At 34.8% G+C, this 25304-nt stretch overlaps 2 long non-coding RNA genes across 2 annotated transcripts; both read right to left on the minus strand.

The window, feature by feature from the left end:
- Window positions 1–5346: 5346 nt before the first annotated feature.
- On the minus strand, window positions 5347–7969 carry LOC134251469 (uncharacterized). The gene is made up of 3 exons (XR_009988743.1): window positions 7245–7969; window positions 5515–5618; window positions 5347–5422 (listed from the first exon to the last, which is right to left on the minus strand). It is a non-coding gene; the product is annotated as an uncharacterized LOC134251469 (long non-coding RNA).
- Window positions 7970–23681: 15712 nt separating this feature from the next.
- LOC134251478 (uncharacterized) lies at window positions 23682–24429 on the minus strand. The gene is made up of 3 exons (XR_009988749.1): window positions 24299–24429; window positions 23973–24046; window positions 23682–23778 (listed from the first exon to the last, which is right to left on the minus strand). It is a non-coding gene; the product is annotated as an uncharacterized LOC134251478 (long non-coding RNA).
- Window positions 24430–25304: the final 875 nt, after the last annotated feature.

Genomic DNA, 25304 nt, shown 5'->3' on the forward strand with positions numbered 1-25304 from the left:
TTGTACATTTATTTGTAAAAACCAAAAACCTCAAAACAAAGATAGCGAATGAAAGTGAATATGTCTAGTCCACCGAAAAAAACGAAAGAGAACACCAAGTTTCAGAATTGAATTATCGGGAGATGAAAGTAAGAAAACCAGTGTTTTGGAAAATTTGCAAAAACTAAGGAGTGAATTAGAGGGCAAACTGAACAAACATGTTGGAAATCTACAAGTCATTGAATATCTCTTTTCTCTTTGGAGTGAGAAAAGAAATGAGGAACACGACATCCAAGGTGATGTTGCACAGTCTGCCCAAGAAAAATCTCCAGCTCCTAGTCCTTACATAAAAGTTCAGAAAAAGGATGTAAATCAAAAACTCTTCTTGTGTGCTGAAGAATCTTTGAGGAGACTGGTGGAAATTGCAGAATACCATGGTCAAAATTGTTCAAGGAATTTAAAAATGAAGAAAGTGCTACAAAGAGGACATGTAATGTCAACCAAATTTCAATGCGAGGAAGAGGGGTGTAAGCATACTTTTCTGTGGTCATCATCTCCTTATTTGCCCAATAATGAATATTTGGTAAATAACCGTGTCAACCATTCTTTATTATGCAGCGGGATGCTTCCATCACACTACACTAGATTTGCCGATGGAGCAGGTATTGGAAAAATATCAAAACAGGATAGGCAAAAGTTTTTTAATCAATCTAAAAAACACATTCAAAAGGAGTATGAAGACTCCATCTACACAGCAACTCTGGAGGAAGTGGCATCTTATGAAGATCTCGAAAGTATAAATATAATGACTGATGCACGACATGGCTGGCGCAAAAATGCCAAAGATTCCAGTGTAGTGGCTATTGGGGACAATACGCACAAAGTTTTATCATGTCAACACATAACAAAATCTGATGATCAAGTGTCACAACGGCATGAAAAACTCGGAACGGAAAGAATATACCAACATTTGAAAGATCAAAATGTAGCTGTAGGAATTCATACTCATGACAGGAATCTGTCGATTAATAAATATTTCCGTGAGGAATGTGAGTCTACAAATCAAAATGACACCTGGCATGCAGTCAAATCAGTTAAGTCCTCTTTGAAAAAAGTATCTTCTGGGCCAGCATATCTTGAGGGAAAAACCTGGTCATCTCAACTTGATGACAAAGTGGAGCCAGTGTGCACTCACTTTCACTGGGCCATTAGAAACTGTGATGAAGATACCGCAAAACTTCAAGCACATCTATTGAACATAGTAGAGCATTACAAGAACAATCACTCAAATTGTCATTCGTCCTCCAGGTGCAAAATGGATCCTAACTATGAAATATCTCGGAAAGTTATTTCTAACCCGTGTGCCGAGAAGTTGTTGCTAGGAGTCGTAAAAAATTCTATTGTTTATAAGCATCCACAGGATTACATTTTATGTCATGATACATTTTATGTTGAAAGCTTCAACAATGTCATGAATGTATACCAGGACAAAAGAATATCATTTTCTGACGACATGTACAGAGCAAGATCCAATTTGGCCGTATGTCATTGGAATGAAAACGTGGACAGAGATTATACATCTGTTTGGAGACCAAACCACCGAATGCCAAGAAGTGCTAAGGGTAAAAAGAACTACAAAAAATTAAGGAAAAATATTTGGACACGATATGTGAAGAGTGTCTTCAAAGCTAAAAGAAGAAACTGATGTTATTGATTTTATTTGAAGGAGACATGTGTAAATATCCCAAATTGTAAGAACTTTAAATCAAACTCCATTATTTACATGTAATTAGTTTGAAACTTTTGTCCTGATTATCTGCAAAATCTTAACTGTTTATACACTGCATTTATGTGTTAATAAGTAAATGTTGTATACTTAATTAAACTTGAATAATTAGAGATTTGCAGTACACACAGATTTTACTTCTTTATTTATATTTACACACAAAATGAAATGGAATTCCCACTGTTGGTTATTTGTAAACAAAGCTGACTCAGCTCAGTGCAGTTCTTATCAGCAGCACTGACAGTGATGGAGATAAGCACCGCCTATTTTACCAGGTGGCAAAAAATCTAGGTCGCCCCCGGCCTTTAATTTGTTCCTACATTGGCTCGTGTCTAGATTTCGCACTTCTTTATCTCAAGAGTCTATTAAATTTGAACAGACAGGAGCAAAGCAAGTTTACGTGGGCGTCCAGAACATCAGATGGAATCAGATGCCAAGGAAGAGTGAACATCCCTCGTTGGTCTGACATGTTCGGGAAATAGGATAAATCTGTGTACTTTTTCTTGTGTAAATATGGCCTAGTAATCTTTTGAAGTTTATGAAAGCATTTGAACACCGAGTGCCAGTGCGTTTGCTATCAGACGTGGCCAGGCTTTAAAGATTAACCCAACACTGTAATATTTCATTTTGGGAAATATATGATCGAAGTAATGTCATATTTTTGTTATTATACTGAAATTTGTGTTAGCAATTGTATAGTACTTATATGTAGTATTATTATGGCGTCGGGCTTGCCCGATCGTCATCTAGGGATCAGTCAGGGTTTACGCGACCGCACGTGTCAGTGGATGTATCCGCAATAGAAAATAGCAGCAGCTGTAACCCAATTTCTTTTAGAACGTTCACAATGAATAATAGCTTGAATATAAAATTAAATCAATTGTATCTTCAATTAATACTACTACAAAACAACGATATTATGTTGAATTTTTACGCAAGAAAAACGTTATGGTTGTTGCGGATGAATTTCTACAGAGAGGGTGCGTCGAATGACATGAATCACATTTTGGGACCGATTAATGTAATACAAACAATCTTATATACGGTAAAATAATTACAAAATAAACACGAATACAACAAGACTATTAAGATTGAATTTTTTAATCTTATCTTTACTTTTACGACCTTCAATCCAATTTTATCCGAAAAACCGACGATATTGACCAGTAATGCCAGTATTACTGTATTTATCCATTTCCTCCATTTGTTTACCGCGCCCTATCGTAAGTCGATCGTACTTGTAACATTAGAGTTATGGTTGTAGTTACGATGCAATCACTCTACAACAGAACAACGCTCTGACAATGGCAATTATTTAAAATAATTTATGAAACTCTTCATATGTCTTCGATTGACTAAAAGAAATTAGATTGATATAGAGATTGGACATTTCTGACGATGTCTGGTCAATTCGAACCCTGACCCTTTCGGACCAGGACACAAGGCTATCAGGCCCTGTACTGTATTTGTGTTAAGACTATTTTTTTTTTTAAATTTCATTATTATGTTACCAGAGTCACTCACTTGACCTATCTGCAGATCTTTTGTTCTTCTTGTTCGACGCCATTGAAGCCTTTCAGGCTTTTGATATGATTATGGCAGTTGAAACAACTGATAGCTTGCGAATCTTTACAATGTCATCCTGCAATGACACAGCCTCCAGGACAACATAATTCTGTTCAGCTTTGATGATGTTGAGGTGTTTCTCATGTATGAGTAGGGTCTTGACTGTTCTGTAGGCAGTGTGTGAAGACACAACGTATGTGGTTCCGAACTGCGTGCCGTTGGCATACCGTCTCATCTGAATGTTTTCCAGAACGTGAAGTGTCACTGTTGGTGGTCCCTTTACAAATAAATACAAGAATTTAATACAAACTTTCAACAAGAAGGTCGTCCTGACACAGGCAGAGAAAATTATCCTATACATACTTCAGACGTCCATCATCAGAGAAATTTTGTCAATTATCGCTCACCATTGCTACAGAAACGAATTTGACGGTATGTCTTGACACTGGAGTCAAAATGGCAAACCCAAACACTATCCCTCTGTCAGGTTTGGATGCGATTTCTACTTTTGGATTTTCTTGTAAAGTAATATGGACGTTTTTTTCCCGACTCTTGTCTCTTCACCATCATGTCAGACATGTTTGATACTCCCATACGGTTACGTAAGGCGTCAATTAGTGCCAATTTCATTTCATTATCAGTCTCTTAATTTTTTTGGTCCACAATACGGTCTTTTTTTGGGGTCCACAGTATGGTCTCCTGCAGCTGACCTTTGCACTGAAGATATTTCTCGAGATCATTATCACTAATTTCTTGAATTACATCAATGGCGTCTTCTTTGATCGACAGCACTTGGACTGGTGTGGCATAAAGAACGAGTGCACTTATGGGCCCCGGTAAAATGTGAAAAAATAAACATTCAAATTAAGCAAAAATTTTCATCCCAAATTATTGATTGATCTCTAAACCGTAAGATTCAACAAATTTTACCGCTGAAATTCACGAATATACAAAGAACAAAACCATAGAATGTGGCAGGGGTCAGCCGACATTTGTGATTTTCTATTGTTAATCGAAAAAGGTCATTCATTTCAAAGCTTTTGATTACTATGAGCCTAACTTTGTACAAACTTGAGCGAATGACAAAAGACGCATAATACATTTATAAAACTTGTGTGAAAGTAGGAAATTTGTACGCGATTAGGCTGGTAGTTAAAATATTAAAAATGTACAAAAAGTACAATGTTTTCCTATAGCAAGTGAGAGGTATTTACCTGTATGACTCATGTTGAACCCATTATTATTTAAATACTGATAGTCACGTGAGTTCTACCCAGGTAAACATTCCTCAAAGGTGTTCACCGTAAAACATCGGCAGGTTCAACGTCTTGCAGCTTAGAGATATTTGAATGTATTTATATTTAATATAACGGTAGGGTAAAGAGAGTCAAGCGCCATTCATAAAAGTGTCAGACATTTTTAACACTTATGCAAGACAGTGAAACAGGTATTGAAAGCCACCTAAACACTTCTTTTAGATTTCAAATTCAATGAAACTTTTATTGTGTATATTTTGTCAAATGCAAGAATACCAATTTTTTAGTTTGAGTATAATGACTACAGGGAACTACACAACTTCTTCCATTTTGTAAAACAGATATAGCACAAAAAAGTTACATTCCACGAACGCGCCTGACTATGATCCACCATCAGATTGTTTAAGTGTCGATTTGAATATCTATTCGCCTTGATTTACATAAACTTCAACTAAAAGAAGGTTCAGTAAGACTTTTCCGGATTTTTAGGGTGTCCATGGGCATTTTAAATATTCAATTGTTTCATATCCATGCTGATTTAGGTGTTGCTCATCGTGGTTTTTAATTAGAAATATTTACTAGTATCTACCTATTTCCAAAAGAGAACGATTTGGTAATATATTCTAAATAAGGCCCATTAAGCATTGCTTAAGGCACTTGCCCTTTATAGACAGAATATGACTGTTCTTCATCTATGGGGTCATCGGATTAAAATATATCAAAAAGTTTATTTTTTTGTTTGTTCTAGTATTATATATATTTGTTTTGCAACTGAAGGCCTCGCTGAATCTGGAGAGACCCCTTCACTTCCTGCAGAAGTACTTGTACCAGGGACCTATCAAAACAAAATCATATTCTACTGTACTAATTTTTTTTAAAATAAAGAAATGACACATGTGTAAGCCCTTTTATGAAAATCAACTGTACCATTGAATCCTCTGTAACTTGCCCCTTGGGCTGTCCCACTTCGTTTGCAACAATAATAACACAGTGCAGCACCCGCCTCCCCTCTTCTAGAGTTGCATCTCTTCCTGAGTTAGACTAAAATATTTCAAAAATTGGCAAAATCATGCAATATCTCAATTACCGATACTGCTAATTAGATTAAATTATGAGTGTGCATTATTATCACTGCATATGCATATGCATTTTTAGGTCACCTGAGAAACTCAGGTGACCTATTGCTATCTGTTTTCGTCCGTCGTCGTGCGTCGTGTGTTAACATTTGAACATTTTCAACTTTTTCTCTGAAACCCCTGAACCAATTTCTACCAAATTTGGTATACAGCATCTATAAGTAAATGAGAACAAAAATTGTGAATTTCATGGTCCCCGCCCCCCTGGCACCTGGGGGTGGGGCCAAAACCACTAAAATTATTGCAATCTTTACAATCTTCTTCTTTACTCCTGGACATCGAGCAGGCAAACTGTTGGCATGAATGTAATGAGCATTGAGTCTTCTACCACAATTGTGAAATTCATGGCCCCAGGGTCACGGGTTCTAGTGCTAGGTCGGGGCTCTATTGATAATATAGTGAAAATTCATTATTTCTTTGAAAATCTTCTTCTCTGCTCCTGGGTATAAACTAAATAAGTACATAGTTATGATGAGCATGAGTGCCTCTTCCAGATTTGTGAATTTTATGGCCCCAGGGTCAGGGGTTATGGTGTTAGGGCGGGGCTCTATAGATTATATAGTGAAAATGCATTAATTCTTTGAAAATCTTCTTCTCTGTTCCTGGGTATTAGATAAACTAACTAAGTACCAAGTTACGACGAGCAAGAGTGCCTCTTCCAGATTTGTGAATTTTATGGCCCCAGGGTCAGGGGTTCTGGTGTTAGGGCGGGGCTCTATAGATTAAATAGTGAAAATGTATTTATTCTTTGAAAATTTTCTTCTCTGCTTCTGGGTATTTAATAAACTAACTAAGCACATAATTATGATGAGCAAGAGTGCCTCCTATAAAATTGTGAATTTTATGACCCCATGGCCAGGGTTTCTAGTGTTAGGGCGGGGCTCTATTGATTATGTACTAAAAATACATTAATTCTTTGCAAATATTTTCCTTTGCTTTTGGGTTTTATGCCAATGATCCAAGTATATATATTTATGATGAATAAAGGTTTATCTAGCAAAGTGTTTTTTTTATGCCCCATGGGTCGTGGTGGGGGGGGGGGGTGTTGTGTTACATAGTCCGAAAATAAATTAATGCTTTGAAATCTGCTCTTTGGTATTTATCAACAATTTTATGATAAACTTTGCAAGATTTTGAAATATGTTGCCCCTGGGTCAGTGGTTCATTTGGGGTGAGGTGCACAACTGGGTATAAGTGGAAGTGCATTTTCTCTTTGTTACTCTGATCTACTTCTGGGTACAAATAAATAGAGTAAGCAGGATAAGTTGATAATTATGATAAGCAATGGAGCCTCTTTCAAAATTGTGCATTTATGACCTCTGATTTAAAACATGAACCAAATTTAAGTGTTTGAAAGTTGTTACACAATACTCAGGTGACCTATAAGGCCCGTGGGCCTCTTGTTTTCTTAAATAAGAAATAAACAGACAAACTATGTGATTTACCAATAAATGTGTTTCAATCTTGACAAATGAAATATGATAATACTATAAGGCTATATTAATAACTGAAAATGCAAACCTGCCAGTTCCAACAACTCTGTCATACTTTCTGTTATGATACTGTTTACTTGCATCTCGATTTCCTCGAACTCCAGACTCTTTGTTTTCTTTTCCTAAGAGACTCAAGCAAATTCTTTTAATGCATCTGGTTTCCCTCCCTTTATCTTCTTTATAACAAGGAAGAGCTTTATCCCTCTTAAAGAATTCTTAATATGGTAGGCTACACCATCTAAACAAAAACAATGTACCGTAACTGGTAAGCAAATACCAAGGCACATGCGGGATAACTCGAACAAGATTAAATTAAATTTCTTTTTTCTTTTAAATTTGTAACAAAAATACAAGTCAAAATAAATATAACTTTTAAAATTCAAAAAGATTACAAATAGAATTCAAAAAATAATTAATAACCCCGATGAGCTTTTAGGAAACTGTCAGTGCATTAGAAGCCTAACGTTAAAAACAGAGACCGGGAGGCTATATGGCATGAAATGCACGTGCGGCTTGCATACTCATAGGGAAAATTCAGGCCATTTTATAAAGATACCAAAAGACATTTCATATAAATTATGATAACCACACAAATATGCATAATTCCATATTTGTGTCTATTGTAAAGTAAAACACCAAGATCCATTTTATCACACACTGCCACCAAGGCAAATAAATGTATATTCGGCTCACATAGGCCTCAACATTATAACACCACCAAGGTTTGTAAACTCTGCCACCTAGGCCAAAAAGAACCACCAAGATTCTGCCACCAAGGCAATTAAAACAATAAATCAAAATTAAAACTAATTACCTTTCCTAAAATGGACACACAATCGGATGAAGGGTAGCACGTCTGACCATAGGCATGGATGTCTAAAGAATGAATACTACGTCACATGTACTTCCGCTTCGATCTTAACCAATGAGGCTCAATATATTCGTCCAATGTTTGTCCCTGTTTGATTTTGGTTTCAAATTACTTTTATTTCGGACAAAGGCTTTATCACTGTAATCTGAATTCTGAGTCCAAGCTTCCGACAAAATTATCCCTTCAGTCAACTAGTAGCGGAGGAGAAAAGCATCGCGAATGTGCGTATGTATGTGTGTTAGTGTGTTTGTTACACCTTGTGGGCAAGATTTAAAGAAAACCTTTGCATTAACCATTCTCAGCGTTTACATACTTGTGTGGCAGTATAAAAGGGCGAAGCCTGTTCATTTTCAAGTTCATTGATGAAATATTTCTTCAGATATTGCGTTTTTACTGCCTCGAAACCCTGATAATTGATGTACGAGTTGACAATAATCATTTATGGGCAAGATTGACAGAAAACCTTTGCATTAACCATTTTCAGCGTTTACATACTTGTGTGACAGTATAAAAAGATGGAGCCTATTCATTGTCAAGTTCATTCTTGAAATATTTCTTCAGATATCGCTGTATTCACTGTCTCGAAACCCTGACATTTTATGTTCGAGTTGACAATAATCATTTCCGCTAGGGAACCAGTTTAAGAGCTAATCGGATCATCTCGCCCTTTTCCGTCGCACGCTTTTCTAGCGTGCGACGGAAAAGGGCGAGGTGATCCGATTGGTTCAAGAGCCACTCTCTACCATCCGCTCACACATTCACATGTAAGGGAGAGGAACGAACGACAACTCTGCATGGGAGATTGTTTAAGAGCTATTCACTTTAAATTTTGTAAAAAAAAAATAAATAACAACAAAAACTAATAATTTACAATCTGTAATTTGATTCCCTTAGTGGGACGCGGAGATTGGTCCTTCGAATGAGACCTTGTAAATCAAGGGCCCATGTCCAATAAATGCTGGCACAAAAAGATCCCTCACATTTAAATGGTTGTTACTTGTTAGTTCCTATTATAGGAAAAAAATGTGTTCAAACCTCTCCATCTGCAAGCCTACATATGAGCAAAGAATTCCTGAGAGGATCATTAAACAAATTACCCGGTACATTGTACTATCAATCTTGAATAACATGTTTAATGTCCCTCGAGAGAATTTATCTCTTATGAGATATTGCCATACCAGTGAAGTTCCTGACGCGAGGAGATGCTCCGCTTAGCGGTGCCCTTGTTCTTCTTTCTCTTTGATCACATCTATGTCTTTTTTAGGCGTAGGAGTAAATTTAAGACCCCTTTTGAGTAATCCTATTTCATCCGTAGAAGATTCTCTGAGATAGATTTATAATTTTTGGATGGACTTTGGACGTTTTCTCTACAGGTATTGGAAGCGGAATCTTTTCATGCGGGGTTTGCGAAAATGGTCCTTCGGTAAAAAGAATTGCTACCTTCATATTGTTGGTAATATTTGTACCAAACACACACACGCACACATATAGATGTATATATAGTTAACTAAAGTGTTTGTTTTTTTTTAAGGGTCAATCTGTACGTGCATAATGGTACCCAGTGTATTGTCTATTCCTCTTGGGGAACTTAAGGCGCACTGTATGTGTAACACAGGCTGGCACTGGAATGCGTCTTCCAGAACCAAGACGACCATGTTGCCACAAGGTAAAGTTTCTGTATGCCTAGTTTCTAAATTTGGACATGTAAAAGCTAGGGGTTTTGGTTGGTTTTTATGTCCCAACTCAAGATGTTTGCAATATCCAGCACACCTCCAGCACATCATGCTTCAAGCAGAGATTGCGGAATTCGGGCTTTGATGTAACGCATGGAGAGTGTCTGCAGCAGATGTCCATATGCTGGGATCCTCATTTATCTGACATCCTCCACACTTGAATTGGAGCTATCTGAAACCTGTCCAAAACCATAATGCTGTCCCATTATGAAAGGCTGCATTAAATCACTGCAAACTGTGATCGCTCTTTTCAGCCTTTTCCTCATTATACCCCGTCCGTAACAAAATTTCGTCCAAGTTTTCTGAGCAACTACCCACCGTAGATGGTTGAAATTTTAACACACTTCTCTGAGGCCTGTCATACGATTGGATTCATTTTTATTCAAATTTAATGTCAGCTTCCTGTTTATCTGTGCGTCTGTCCGTTTAATAGAGGAATTCATCAACACAATTTTTTTAGGGAACTTGGTTTTTATTGTGAAATTTACTACGTATAAAATGACGATGTGGTAAAGGAATTAATAACCAATTACACGGTGTAGTACCTAAACGGTTGCTATCAGAAAAAATTGCGCGTTCTTAACTGCTATTCGAAAGTTGAGCGGTTGCTAGTGGAAAAAAATGGACGAAATTGTAAGTGTTTTTCTTCGCTGGCTCAACAAAATGGTTATTAATTCAATTATTAAAGTTTGGCTGCTTAGTATTTCACCCTTACGGAACGCTACATAACTTTTAAAACTAACGTGTATATTTAAAATTTCAATGAATTAAAGGATTGCTGATATACAAGAGGAAAACTGTCGAAAGCGTTGGACAAATTTACATGATCGTAAGAAATATATTGAAATTGCGTCAAAATTTTTAGATATTTGATAAAAGTGAATAGACAGTTCTTTGTGTATTTGTTAATATTATTGGTTATTTTATAACACTGTCCGCTTTGATTTGTTTTTTAAAATCTATAGTGTTTTTATTCGAAGAAACTTCTGTTACGGCTACTATTAGACAACAGCACCGGTTACTATTGGAAAAGGTTTAAGTTTTCAAATTTTATGAAATCACATCCTCAATTTACATCTGTTATGCAATTATAGTTAAGGAAACTATATTCTAAATGTTCCTTCTATATTATTTCTAAATGATTGACTTGCCGTGTGTGTTACTTTCGATCTTTGTTTATATGTATGACTTGAAAAGAGGAGTTTCCATGTACACTGTACACATATGCGTCGCAACGGGGAGGGGGTCTTAGCCTTACCCTTTTTTTCAAAGATAAATGTATTTATAATATAGCCTTAAAGGCATTGAAAACTGGGGCAAATCTATGGTTTATTTGTTTAGCCCGCCCCCTTTCAATTTGCTTCCGACACCATGATACATGCGCATACAAGACTGTTAGCATTAATTCATGTGACCATTGAATTTATTGTATTCCAACTGTGTAATTATGCCAGATTGGTAAAATGAACGGCTTTTTAAGGTTAGTAGATTGATAACATTATATATATTAAGTGATAGTCAAATTGATAAAAAAAAAATTTGGAATTCAAAAAATCATAATTATCGAACCACTGGGGTTTGTCTTTTTTTTACCTAGATAAATTAAAGAACTTGCCAAAATATTAATAGGACGAGGGGGTCGATGTTTTGAATATGGCGTGTATACATTCGAGTAACAGGCATGTCCGCCCGCCCCCCCCCCCCCCCCCCCCCCCCCCATTTTGTTCTAAGCCTGTTGACTTTCTTCCAAGCAGAACACCTCCCCATTCCCTACACACACATCCTTTTTATTTCAGTATAATCAAAGAAGGATAGGCGCTAGCGCGTGAAAAAAAATGTTACTGAAAGAAGTTCGACAATTTTCCTTTTTTTTCCATGTCAATTCTTTTATAGATTAGGACCCCCCCCCCGTCCCCGCCCCCGCCTTTTAAAATCGAAGTTACGTCCCTGAGTTAAGTTGGTAAAAGTCCATTGCATATATAATAAGAATCGTATTTTACATGCAATTATGGGATATTTAACATGTATATTTTATGCATTTTCTACCATTTTATTTGATATTTAATTGATGGAAATAAGAGATATTTTCAACCGATGAGATGTTTTCAGTTTATAGCCGGTGCCATATATGCTAAGACTCTGATAGCAACCGTAACTTTAAAAAATCGTATTTCATCCAAATATCTCTTTCAAAATACACTTTTAAATATTTTTAATCATATGTAAGTATTATTTAAGATTGACGCATCTTCACATACCTCAATTAACACAATCTGAATAATAGATGATTTAAAAAAGCATGAAAATTATGTGCGTATTGACTTTTATATTTGATACAGGCTTCGGAGATTTTACTAAATCTAAATTATTACAGGACTATTCTGCAAATTGCACATGGCAACATTTATAGAAATACCTTACTTGTTCCGTGCACCTGTTTTTTTCAATGACTATATTGATTTGGGGTCACGATTTCATAGTTTTACAACTTGTTCCAAGAGAATCCAACATATTTATTTCTGATAGCAGCCGTTTAAATTTCGAATAGCAACACTGAACGCTATTTTTTTCCGATAGCAGCCGTTTAGGTAATACACCGTGAATTAAAAATCTATTCTTTTGTTTTTTCTAAAAATAATGATTCATGAAATGTTTTTGAAACTCATATGACCCTGTGGCAGTGTTAATGGAAGACATGACCAAAAAAATCCACTAAACTTGTACATCATGCAAACCTTGGTTAGAAAAGATTACCCAGGAAAAAATCTCAACTATAAAAGTAAAGTTAAGTTCATTATATAGTCAACAATTCCACTGAATTGCAGGGGAGGAAAAGATGGAGTTTTTTATATTAGATATACAGGTAAGATAATCAAATTAGTAGATCAATTTTTACTTTGAGAACTTCCACTAAACTCTCAAACTTGGATTAATTTTCACTTTCCTGCAAATATAAAATCATTAAAAGAAATGCAGACCTGCCTACCCTTCCGCTTTTGGCGTAATTCTTCCGCTTTTTACCACAAAATTACGCTTTTACGCCACTTTAACGCTTTATCTATTATGAACGTTTAACCTTAAAGTACGACCTGCTTGAATGAAATTAAATGAAAGTTCTATTAAAGTAACTAATAAGGTACCGGTTCGATAAGGTACATAATACACCTAGTTGTAACATGTAAACCGGTATTGCGAAAGAGAATTCACTACTTAAGTTTACTATTAAATGATATGTCAAGAAGTACAGCCATTTCTGTGCTCAATTTAGTTTATTTTAACATTGCTTAATTAGGGCCCCGCTTAGCGGGCGCCCTATAGTGAACTGTCTGTCCGTCCGTCCGGCTGTCCGTCTATCCCTCCAAGATCTCTTGTCCGGAGCAAATCTTCTCTCTCCTTGGCCCAATCTGGCTCATACTCCACCCACAGAGTGCCTTTAGGTAACCGATGTACAGTGACCGGGAACCATGATTCTAGGTCAAGGTCATAGCAGAATTTTATGAAAAATCCTTTTCCGGAGCATATCTTCTCTCTCCTTGGCCCAATCTGGCTCATACTTCACCCACAGAGTGCCTTTTGGTAACTCTTGTGCAGTGACCTTGAACCATGTTTCTTGGTCAAAGGTCAAGGTCAGAGAATTTTATGAAAAGTCCTTGTCCGGAGCATATCTTCTCTCTCCTTGGCCCAATCCCGCCCATACTTCACCCACAAGGTGCCTTTGGGTAACTGGTGTGCAGTGACCTTGACCCATGTTTCTAGGTCAAAGGTCAAGGTCATAGAATTTTATGAAAAATCCTTGTCCAGATCATATCTTCTCTCTCCTTGGCCCAATCTGGCTATTACTTCACTCACAGCGTTCCACTGGTCAATGGATGTGAAGTGACCTTGTTTGAACTTTCTTTTGTCATGGTCAGAATTAGCCTCTCTGTTTAAAATTTTTGTTTGGTGCATATTTTTTTTAGCTCTACTGGTCAGAGACCAGAAGAGCTTATGCGATGGTAATGCGTCCGTCGTCCTTCCGTCTGTCTGTCTGTCTGTCTGTCTGTCCGTCTGTCTGTCTGTAAACAATTTTTCAAAATGCTACTCCTCCTACAGTTTTGGTCTGATTTCAATATAACTTGGCACACAAGTAGACTACACTAAGATACATAATTCTGTGTATCGGTTTTTGATTTCGATGAACGGTGTTGCCGTGGTTACTAAAAATAGAAATTTTTGTCAAATTTTTCAAAATGCTACTTCTCCTACAGTGTTGGTCTGATTTCAATATAACTTGGCAAAAGAGTAGACTACACTAAGATACATTATTCTGTGTATCAGTTTTTGATTTCGCTGAACGGTGTTGCCGTGGTTACTAAAAATAGAAATGTCTGTAAAATTCTTTCAAAATGCCACTCCTCCTACAGTTTTGGTCTGATTTCAATATAACTTGGCACACAAGTAGACTACACTAAGATACATAATTCTGTGTATCGGTTTTTGATTTCGATGAAAGGTGTTGCTGTGGTTACTTAAAATAGAAATGTCTGTGAAATTCTTTCAAAATGCTACTCCTCCTACAGTTTTGGTGTGATTTCAATATAACTTGGCACACAAGTAGACTTCAATAAGGTACATAATTCTGTGTATTGGTTTTTTTACCTCAATGAACGGTGTTGCCACAGTTACTAAAAATAGAAATTTCTGTTATATACTCTCTAAATGCTATTCCAAATACAGTTTTAGTCTGATTATAATATAATGTGGCATGCAAGTAGACTACACTAAGAACATAATGAGACTTAATCAAGGATCATTATCCTATTTATTGCTGTTGTAAAGTTTCAATTCCCAACTGCTTAAGTACTTTTCTCTTCCTTTGCTATATAATAAGTACAAACCAGTAGAGCTTCAGTCTCGACAGAGACTTCTGGTTCCCTTTAATTCCAGTAAATTTATATAACTGGGGATACAAGATAACTTTGATATATATCTGTAAATTTGCAAGTCGTACTAAATGACTTTTACTGTATTACACAAATGTTCCTCTACAAAATAAACCCTTTTAAACTACCTAAAATTTTCATATTCATTATTGAAAGCGGGGCCCTTTGAGATGGCCTCCATCTCAATAATATCTAGTAAGAATAAGATTGAGAAGTGTGAGTGTTAAAAAGATAAAATACAATATTCTAATGTACGATCTGTGTAAACATGCAAACGCAAGCCCTCAATTAAGTGATTTGATACAAATTGACCAAATATTTCATTATGGGGGTACGGTTGATCTGAGTTTCATATGGGAAACTGGTATTTTACAAAAATTTTGCAATAGATGACTAGAAAAAAAAGTTTGCGCCAGTTTGTTTAGTAATGTACAATTCTTGTTGCTTTGAAAGAAAATAAACTATGATAGTAAACACTAAACACCAAATACGAAAACATGATTGATTACGCTTTCACCTCTGAAATTCCACCAAAAAGTACCAAAATTACACCGTTGCAATGAAAAGGGTAGGCAGGTCTGGAAATGTTGAATATTAAAACTTTGTTTATTATACTTTAATACAATTTTGCATTAATTAACCAACAGAAATAAGAAGTCTAAGGGCACTGTGGCTTAGAAAAAAAATCAGAAATCAGTTCAGTATTAAAAAGTATAAATGCACAAGTGGCCCCGTACTACCCCTAAAAAGGGAAGATTATTTGAATCAACTTGAAATAACACTAAGAATGCTTATAGATTTAATTGCAGTACTGTGACTTTTTAAACTTAAATTTTAAAACGAAAGAAACACTGAGCAAGCTCACATACCCCACGCTTACCCAAAAGTTGAAGTGCCCGAAATTCCCGTAAAAAATAAAGGAATTGGAATTTCATTGGAATAGACACACTCTACATATTGTGTCCTAGATATATCTGCACTAAATTGTGTGCAGCAGTCTATATGGAGTTTTGCTGACAATCTGTTCATCTATATAGTTGAAAATTGTGGAAATTTATAAATAATTCCCACAGGCACTTGTTTCGGGGATAAATTTGACCCATTGTATAAGTGTTATTATTATACTAAATGTCAAAAATTTATTACAGAAACAAGTGCCTGTGGTAAATCCTTATCAAAATATTTTATGCAATATTTAGAAATCATAACATTTTTTGCAAAGAGATCTCTATGTAATGGACTTTGAGATTGAATACTGTTAGTTAACCCCATATCCTTCCGATAAACCGCGTGGCGCAGTGGTTAGAGCGTGTGCTCTAGAGTCGCGAAGTAAGGATTCAATCCTTACGTTGCGGGTTCGAATCCTACTGCGGGACGTGGATACCGGTCCTTCGGATGAGACCGTATAAACCGAGGCCCCGTGTCGCAGTAAGTTAAGGCTTAGAAGTGAACTTGGAAAAACCTTTTTCCACTCTGCTTTGTACTTCACATCTGTGATTTTGATAAGTCTCATTTCTTTATACACGATTCTCCTCATTATCTTTGAAAAAATCAAGTAAAGGTTCTCCAGAGATTCATAGGAGGTACCATCACCTGTTGAAAATTTGCTGCTTGTCTTTGACTCTTTCCTAGAGCTGGATCTAGACTGAACGTTGTCCAGGGCATCATCATCAGTTTAAGATTCATGCTTGTCTTTTGAGTTTTCTCATGATTGAATCCAGACTGAACGTCGTCTAGGTCATCATTATCTTTGAGTTTCAATTTTTTTTTGACTCCTTAAAATTAGATTCTATTAAAAAGAAACCAAAATTGTCTTAAAGCATACAATAAAAAAATTGGAATGACTTTGACCTGGAGAAAACATTCAAGGTCAAAGGTCACAATGCAATTGACCCCATGCTTCTATGACTTATAGTCCACCATTTTTGTTTCCAAGTCTCACTACTCTGCAGACCCCTATTAATAGGACAAAATTTAATCAGTGTTCACTGTAATCAGTCGACACCGGAGAAGACGGACGTATGCTATTAAGAAATCGGTAGCGAGAATAATAACGTAATACTTCGAGACCATATGTGAACTCGCATATTAAGCTTTTAAATATATGATAAATAGAATATTGCATACTAAAACCCATATTAAATCATATGTCACATCAGCCCTCGGGCCGATATGGGACCACTAGGGCTGATATGACATATGATATGGATTTTAGTTTGTAGTAAAGTGTCGATGTGAAGATCATGATATATATAGAACATGCTGAGGCACTTTGAATAACACAATGGCAATTTGCTTAATTTTTTCTGCTAATTTATACCAATATAAAATGAATTCTTCTTCATTTTCTTTGAACTGTGTTTCATTTTTCTAACAAATGCTGTCTACTTCATTTGTAATCTGTTTGCACACAGCCTGCACAAGTGTATCACGATAGTCAGATTTCACCATGTCCTTTACGAATGACTTATTGACATTCAGTATTCCCATGCATATCTTCGTCTGAAATTCTGCTCCTCCTGCTCATAAGGTAGGTTTAGGAAACACTTCGTGTTTACATTATACCAAATAGCAAATTTCCGGTCCTGTTACCATGAATTAGACTTTCACGTTTTTTTTTTTTTTACAAAGTTCGAGTCGTTCTTTAAGAGTTTTAGAGAAATCAGACAATTTTTTTTCCGGAGCTCTGTTGTAGGTACCATTTGCGTCCGGTAAACGGATTGTTAAATCCAAATCATCTATCTGTGATAAGGCTTCTTGGTTTGACGGAATCTGGATATCGTCATCCATGATGTTAGTTTTTGCTGCTTTTTTTTCAGAGAAAAGTCGACTAGGTCTTTGTAGCATTACGTGTAAAGTGCTATAGCTGTGCAGACTTTAACTATATAACTTTGAGATGTCAATCTAGTGTTGACAATATGCTGGATTCGTGTGAATTAATAATAAAAGACACTTGGCATGTTTTCGCTTTCTAACATCAGTGTTGCATTTTAACAAAATATTAAAATGTGTGTAACATATATCCAAATTGTCAAATTATTCTGACGAAAGACAACAATACATTCTGTTAGAATAAAGTCCATGTTATGGATATCTGCAAAATATAAATTGATTAAATCCTCCAAACATTTTGAATCGATAATGTAAAGTAAAGCGGCAAAGCATTTCTGTTGGTCTTCTGCTTCCACAAACACTCCAATATTTCACATGAAGCACAAAAGAGTTATGCAAGGGTAAATAACTCTTGACAAAATTTAATTCTTTCCCCGCAAAAAAACAGACATTTTACAGGGCTTTATTTAAAATAACACAACTCCCAATTCTTTGAAGGCCAACTTAATTTCTTTACAGGGTTAGTTTTGTTGAATAATGTCGCTTCGTTTATGAGTTTCAACCACAAATATATACATCACACGGCGCAATAATATCTACCGGTGCATAAGTGAATATCCTTATCTAATGTCAGTAATGAATTCGAAGAGTAACCGCAATTCAAGCCGATTTACACCTTGCGTCATTTTTATACGCCCGTCTGAAGACGGGACGTATTATGTTAAAGGCTTCATGTCCGTCTGTCCATTCGTGTCCGGCTCATAACTTGAATAATATTAGACCTAGGATTATGAAACTTTGACAGTTGATACTTCTTGGGAAGACGGTGTGTCGCGCACAAAAAGTAGGTCGCTCTGACCTTTAATAAAGATGCTATGGCCAAATATGGAAAAATCCTGTCCGGCTCATAACTGAAAAACTATTAGAGTCATCATTTCGTAAATTCTATGGTCGATACAATGACCTTGTCAGCAAATACAATTTATCATTGAATGAAATGCTGACTGACGTTTTTCATACCAATTGTTACTCCATTATTTATACACTGAATTGACGACGGATTTTTTTCCGTTATTTCCTGATTATGACAACGAGCACACGACGGGTTTGACCGGTCGGCAGGGGATGCTCACTCCTCCATGGCACCTGATCCCACCTCTGATGTTTCGGAGGTCCGTGTTTGCTCTGCTCTTATTTTGTATATTGTTTAATGGACGTTGAGATTGAATACTGTTCGTTATTTCCTTATCCTTCCCTTACCTAGAGCTTTTAAACTTGGCAAAATTATACATCTTAGGTAGAAGTTGTGTCGTGGCCTATTTCAAGGTCACTGTGACCTTAAATATAAGTGAATTTTTAAAAAAAAACTAAGTCTTTAAAATTTTAAATTTCATAATCCTAAAAAATGTAAAAATATAGTTGTATCCTTATTTAAAATGTTAAAGCAAGTAAAAACTTATTTTTTCATCATATACTTTACAGCAATCTGTAACAAATGTTAATGTTTTGAGAGGAATTCAGTTTGTCCCTTGGGCATAATTATCAAGCACTGGTCAAGAAGAATTTGATAGCAGAAATTCGCATGTCAAACTAGAGAGAAATTAATGAGTTTATTGTCAGGAGCTAACTGGTAGAGATCTCTGATAATGCAGCTGTTATCTTTATCTTTAATCAAAAAGAAATGGCCTCATAGTTGCTTGTGTTAATTAAGAGTTCTTGATGGCTAGTTCAGAAAAAGATCTTTCAATTGGTATAATGTAATTAAAACAAATTGATGCTTTAAAATACAGTTTATGATAAAAACTAATTTACTATTGTATAATATAATTAAAACTAATCCTTATGAAAAATGTTTAATTAAATAAAAACTTTTTTTTCATCATTATAATATACTTTAACAGCAAGCTGTAACAAATGCTAATGTTTTGAGAGAAAATTCAGTTTGTCCCATGGGCATAATTATCAAGCACTGGTCAAGAAAAATTTTGATAGCAGAAATTGCATGTCAAATTAGAGAGAAATTAATGAGTTTATTGTCAGGAGCTAACTGGTTGTCTAAGAGCATCTCTGATTATTCAGCTGTTATCTTAATTTATCTCTTGGGAGTTGGGCAAAAAGAAAGGCCTCATAGTTGCTTGTGTTAATTTAGAGTTCTTGATGGCTATAGTCCAGATAAAGATCTTCCAATTAGTGTAATGTAATTAAAACAAATTGATGTTTTAATGTATGATTAAAACTAAATTAGTATTGTATAATATAATTAAAACTAATTATGTGTTCATTGAAAAAAAAATTACATTTCAATTTTTATATATTTGCAACAAATTGCAGTCATGTCTCACTTAGAATTTTATAGTCTAAAGAGTAATTTATTTTTGATTTTTTTTTATTAAACTGTAGCATTTCTATTATTCCATAAAATATGCATTTAACAATTTAAAGCTGCAGATGGATATTTGTTAAGTTCTAACACAGCCAGTTTAGAATTATATGATGTATTATTTGTTATAATTAATCCCTACACTGTAAGTCTCTTAGAGGTGTATTTTTTTTAATGTAAATCGCATACAAAATACCATAAAGGTCACATAGCATATTCAAATCAAATGGACAACTGCAAGTGACATCTGGGTTGACAAAAATCCTACTATTTGTTGGTGAAAAGACATTACAAACAATGAAAACTAAGATTTATACCTGATTAGAACTTTAGTTTTACAAGGTCAAACTTCATCCAGCTGTCATAAGAATCCATCATTTCTTTCATGGCCTTCAGGACAGTAATTCCTTTAGACCACATAACGCTTTTCCCTTTCACTCATACTGTCGGGGTAACCCACTCATCTTCTTTCCAGACCGATCTGCACCATATCTTTTCCAATCTGCAAGCAATTAGAGGCCAAATAAGTTTGTATTAACTTCTAAAGCTCATACTATAAGTATTGACTGGAGAGGATTACAAATTATATATGCACATTCAACTAGTTTCCATTACTAGATTAAATCATTTTGAATAAATGATTAGGCTTACATGCAGCTTAATGAAAGTTGTGTTACTGTGTAAGTATAATGATTTCATTTTCAAATCAGTGAATGAGTCAGTATACCTCATGTACATGTACTTACAACTTCTCTCTATTCCATGAAGCATAGAAATAAGGACATGACCTCCTTCACAGGGGAAATATGCAATGTTTTCTCCAAATCAGAATGCTCATCCAGTATTGGATTGTTCTGTAATAAAGGGAACTGGCTGATGTATAGGAGAAATGTTAGTTAGGGATTGGAGAAGGATATGGAGATAACGAACAGTGTTTAATATACACAGACCTCCGGAACATCAGAGGTAGGACCAGGTGCTGACCGGTCACACCCGCCGTGTGCTCATTGTCATGATCGTGAACGAACGGAAAAATCTGTCGTAAATTCAATGTATAAATAATGGTCAATTGGTATGAAAAACGTCAGTCAGCATCTGACTGAATGATAAGTTGTATTTGCTGACAAGGTAATTGTATCGACCATAGAACCTACGAAATGATGACTATAAACGAGACTGCAAATGAGAGTATCCTGTAATAAAGGTAACTGGTTGATGTACAGGAGAGTTGTTCGTGAGAGTGAGGTGTCCGACATTGGAGTGTTTTGTTATGAAGGGAATTAGTTGATATACAGGCGAGCTGTTTGTAAGATCCCAGCTAACACAAAAACATTTTAAAAATGTTTTTAAAACATTTCAAAATGTTGCGAAAACATTTTTAAAAATGTTTTAATCACGTGATTTTGTATGTTTTTTTTAAACGTTTTTAAAACATTTTAGTAAAATATTTCAGTAAAATGATGTCAGAACATTTTCTCAAAATGTTGCAAAAACATTTTCAATAATGTTTTAATCACGTGAATTTGTATGGTTTTTTTAAACGTTTTTAAACATTTAGTGAAATATTTCAACAAATGTTTCCGGAACATTTTATTAAAATGTTACAAACATATTTTTCAAAAATGTTTTAATCACGTGATTTTGTATGGTTTTTAAAATGTTAAAAAACATTTTACAAAATATTTCAACAAATGTTATCATAACACAGACCTGCCCACCCTTCCGCTTTTGGCGTAATTCTTCCGCTTTTTACCACTTAATTACGCCATTACACCACTTATATGAATTTTACGCTTTTTTATATTTTGGTTTAAAATTCATTATGAACGTCTAATTTTAGAGTCAAAGTACGGCCTGCTGTAATGAAAATAGAAGTTTTAGTAAAACTAATAACATACGCAATATACCTAGTAGTTATATGTGTACTGGTATGGCGAAGATTTGGAAAAACACGAGAACGCACTATACTTACGGCACTACTTACGTTAACTATTAAATGATGTATTAAGTACAGCTCTTTCTATGTTCAATTTAGTACACCGTAACATTGCTTAGAACAAGATAGAAAATGCCAGTGTGAAAAAGATGAAATACAGTGTTATTATGTACGATTTGTGTAAATATGCAAACGCAAGGCTTTAATTAAGTGATTTGATAAAAATTGACCCAATGCTTCATCAAGGGTGTGCGGTTGGTTTGAGTTTAATATAAGATACTGGTATTTAACACTTTTTTGCCAATAGAGGATTCGAAAAAGAAAAGTTTGTGCAAGCTTTGTCTAGTAATGTACAATTTCGGTTTTTATGAAAAAATAGAGTATTGTAGTAAAACAACAAAATAGGAAAACATGATTGATTACGCTTTTACCTCCGAAATTCCGCCAAAAATGTACTGAAATTACACCCTTGCAATGAAAAGGGTAGGCAGGTCTGATAACATTGTTTTTAAATGTAACAAAAACATTTTCAAAATGTCTTATTCACGTTTAATTTGCTTGGTTTTTAAAACGTTTTCAAAACATTCAACTCGAGGTTACAAAAGTATTTCCTGAATTTTTACTTTTTCTCATAAAATAATGATATATTCATATTTTAAAAGAAAAAAAAACACAAATTATATAAATTATTTGATTTTTGAACCTTAATGTTAATCACATTTAAATTCCATTCTCGGTACAAGTTTAAATTTATTTTCTTTCAAGTCACCGGGTTTTTAACGACGTTCGATCCTGATATTTAAAGACTTAAACTTTTTTTGCCAAGTATATTTTTAGTTTCTACATACATAGCTTAATTAAAATTCAAATCAAAAAATGGGGGTCAATGTGCTTCTTTTAGCGCTACAGTACATTTAATATGACCTTTCTGCACTGAAATTTGTGTCTTAATTAAAAATTACATCTGCGACGTTTTCCCTCCAATATTTTTATCCAATTAAAGAATGAAACAAAATGAACTCTAAGTCTGTTTAAAAAAAGACACTTAGAAATTGTGATTAAGAAAAAGTTTCAAATTGCTTCGCATAATCAATTATTTGACCTTTCTGCACTAATAAAATGTTATTTTTCCGGCATTGAAAATATAATAAGAAAATTATTTTAAAGTCTTTAACTTTTTCTGATTTAAAGCAAATAGGTCAAAGTTATCTTGAATATTTAGAAAAGAACATCAAAAGTGGGGGTATATAATGTACATTTTCAGATATTACTAAAAGAGTGTGAATTTTACGTTAAAATTGGCTCAATTTTTTCCAGAATTTTCAGAATATATTTACTGTATTTGTTACACTTTGCTGATAGAATTCATAAGAAATAATTTAATAGATATTTTAGAACCAGCATCACATATTCCATTGCAAAAAACAGCTTTGTGTGCAACCAGCATGGAAAAATAGGCATCCAAAATTAACAGGACTGTTATAGTTCAAATGGAAAAAAACTGACCATTTTCGTCTAAAAAACCTTCCACCACAAAATATAGTCCCTAGCTTAATTCTACTTGAATGGACTTTAATCGCGGTTTTTTAATTGAATATAGTTTAATTTGCATTGTAGAATTCGGTTTTATTGTTAGAACCTAAAAATGATGCTTAATTTTATGAATAAAGGACCTGCGCGAAATACGCCCAAAATATCAGGATCGAACGTCCTTAAAGGTTGAAAACGGCGTCTAATCCAATCACTGAATTTTTGAAAGAACAGAATCACAGAAATCCTATGTTCACTGTATAGGTAGAAAAGAGCGGCGGATCTATAAGACTTAGTTAGAATCACATACACTGAAAAGGCTGATAAGGAGTCTGCCCCTCGGAAAGAAAAGCACAATCTGTAAAGATAAGGAAAATTGTGTTTGTATCAACAGCGTTGTACATGAAATGTATCTTAAAATGATCACTGAAAATATACAAAAAATATTTTAAATAATTATATCAAATTTAAGTTCTTTCCTCATTTGCATTGAAAAAAGCAAAAAAATAATTACTATGACAATATTATTGAAGAGTAATAGTATTTACGTACACCTTTGCCTTCACCAAAGGCGGGTCTTTTGAATGTGGGAATTTGAAAATACGGATGATGCAACCAACACCATGCTGTAAAGAAATTTCATTTTTAAATCAACATATTGTTTGATGATTAACATTTCACAAAGACAACGAATACTTGAATCAAGGATATAATTGTGTTGCCTTAAGAATGAAATATTCAAATCCAATACATGTATATAACATTAACGCTTTGTCATTGCTACATACATTTTTACAAAGTTATTGATCATGCACTGGTAGTATAAAAGCAATTTTTAAATGATCTTTTAAAGTCTATGATAAAGGAATAATTTTTACCATTCAGAGTTAATAAATCCCGAGGTTTTTATTGTGGTTTATATGGTGCAAAGTCTTCTCATTCAAATCGGCACGGAGTAAGCGCGCACATCTTGTTTACCAGAATTCAAAATTTGGCCTAGATAAGCAGCAAACCACTACGCGCTGCCCAGCAGGAGACTTGCATAATAGGCTATCCTGACACTGACACGTATGCCAATCCCTATCTAATGCCTCAGAGTAAAGTTCTGGGAGTGGCTCACAGATTTGATGAAGAACATTTTTTAAAAAGACATAAATGGCCGGTTGCGTATCTCAGATTTAAACCTACGATCAATGATTCCGGGTTTAAATCCAAGTTTTCGCGTTGCACACATGTAAGGATTGGCTGAGTACGAATCAGAATTACGGTAAATTCTGAACCTGGTGTAGGGGTGGTTTAAACCCAGCTTAATAACATTTCCATGGACTTTTGGGTAGAATATTTCAATATTTTGAAATATTTTGATGTTGCAGAAATGTTTTTTGGCAATTATGATTGGATTGATATATTTTGCAGTTTCAAAAAAACTTTTCTACAAAATAATTTTTTGGCCATGTTGCATGGGGATTTTTCGTTTTGCACACCTCTTTAACAACATTTCAATGTGCCGTTTTAACACTGATGTAGCTGTAGTATAAAGTTTTGGAAGATAATTTTAAAATACATAAATGTTCATGAACAGGAGGAATTATATAGAAACTTTCTAATATACATGTACCAAATTAAATCAAATTACGAATTTTACACTTTCGAAAAGCTGATGATACACATTCCAATAATTTCTAATAATGCCGAATTTTATGAGGATAAAAGTCTTTCAGTTATCAGTGAATCAGGCTATCTACAGCTTGGGCCGAATGGGAGGAACCGGGCAAGGGGGAGGAGGGTATGTTCGTCCCCTATTTATTGTCGCTGTATAAAATTCTATAGAAAACATATAGATAATAATAAGTGTTTTCTCAAAAATGTCTTATAAGGTTTTTT

The sequence above is a fragment of the Saccostrea cucullata genome, unplaced genomic scaffold (genome assembly GCF_032062105.1).
Source record: "Saccostrea cucullata isolate Sc308-1 unplaced genomic scaffold, CSIRO_AGI_Scuc_v1 ctg2168, whole genome shotgun sequence".
Taxonomy (NCBI): Eukaryota; Metazoa; Mollusca; class Bivalvia; order Ostreida; family Ostreidae; genus Saccostrea; species Saccostrea cuccullata.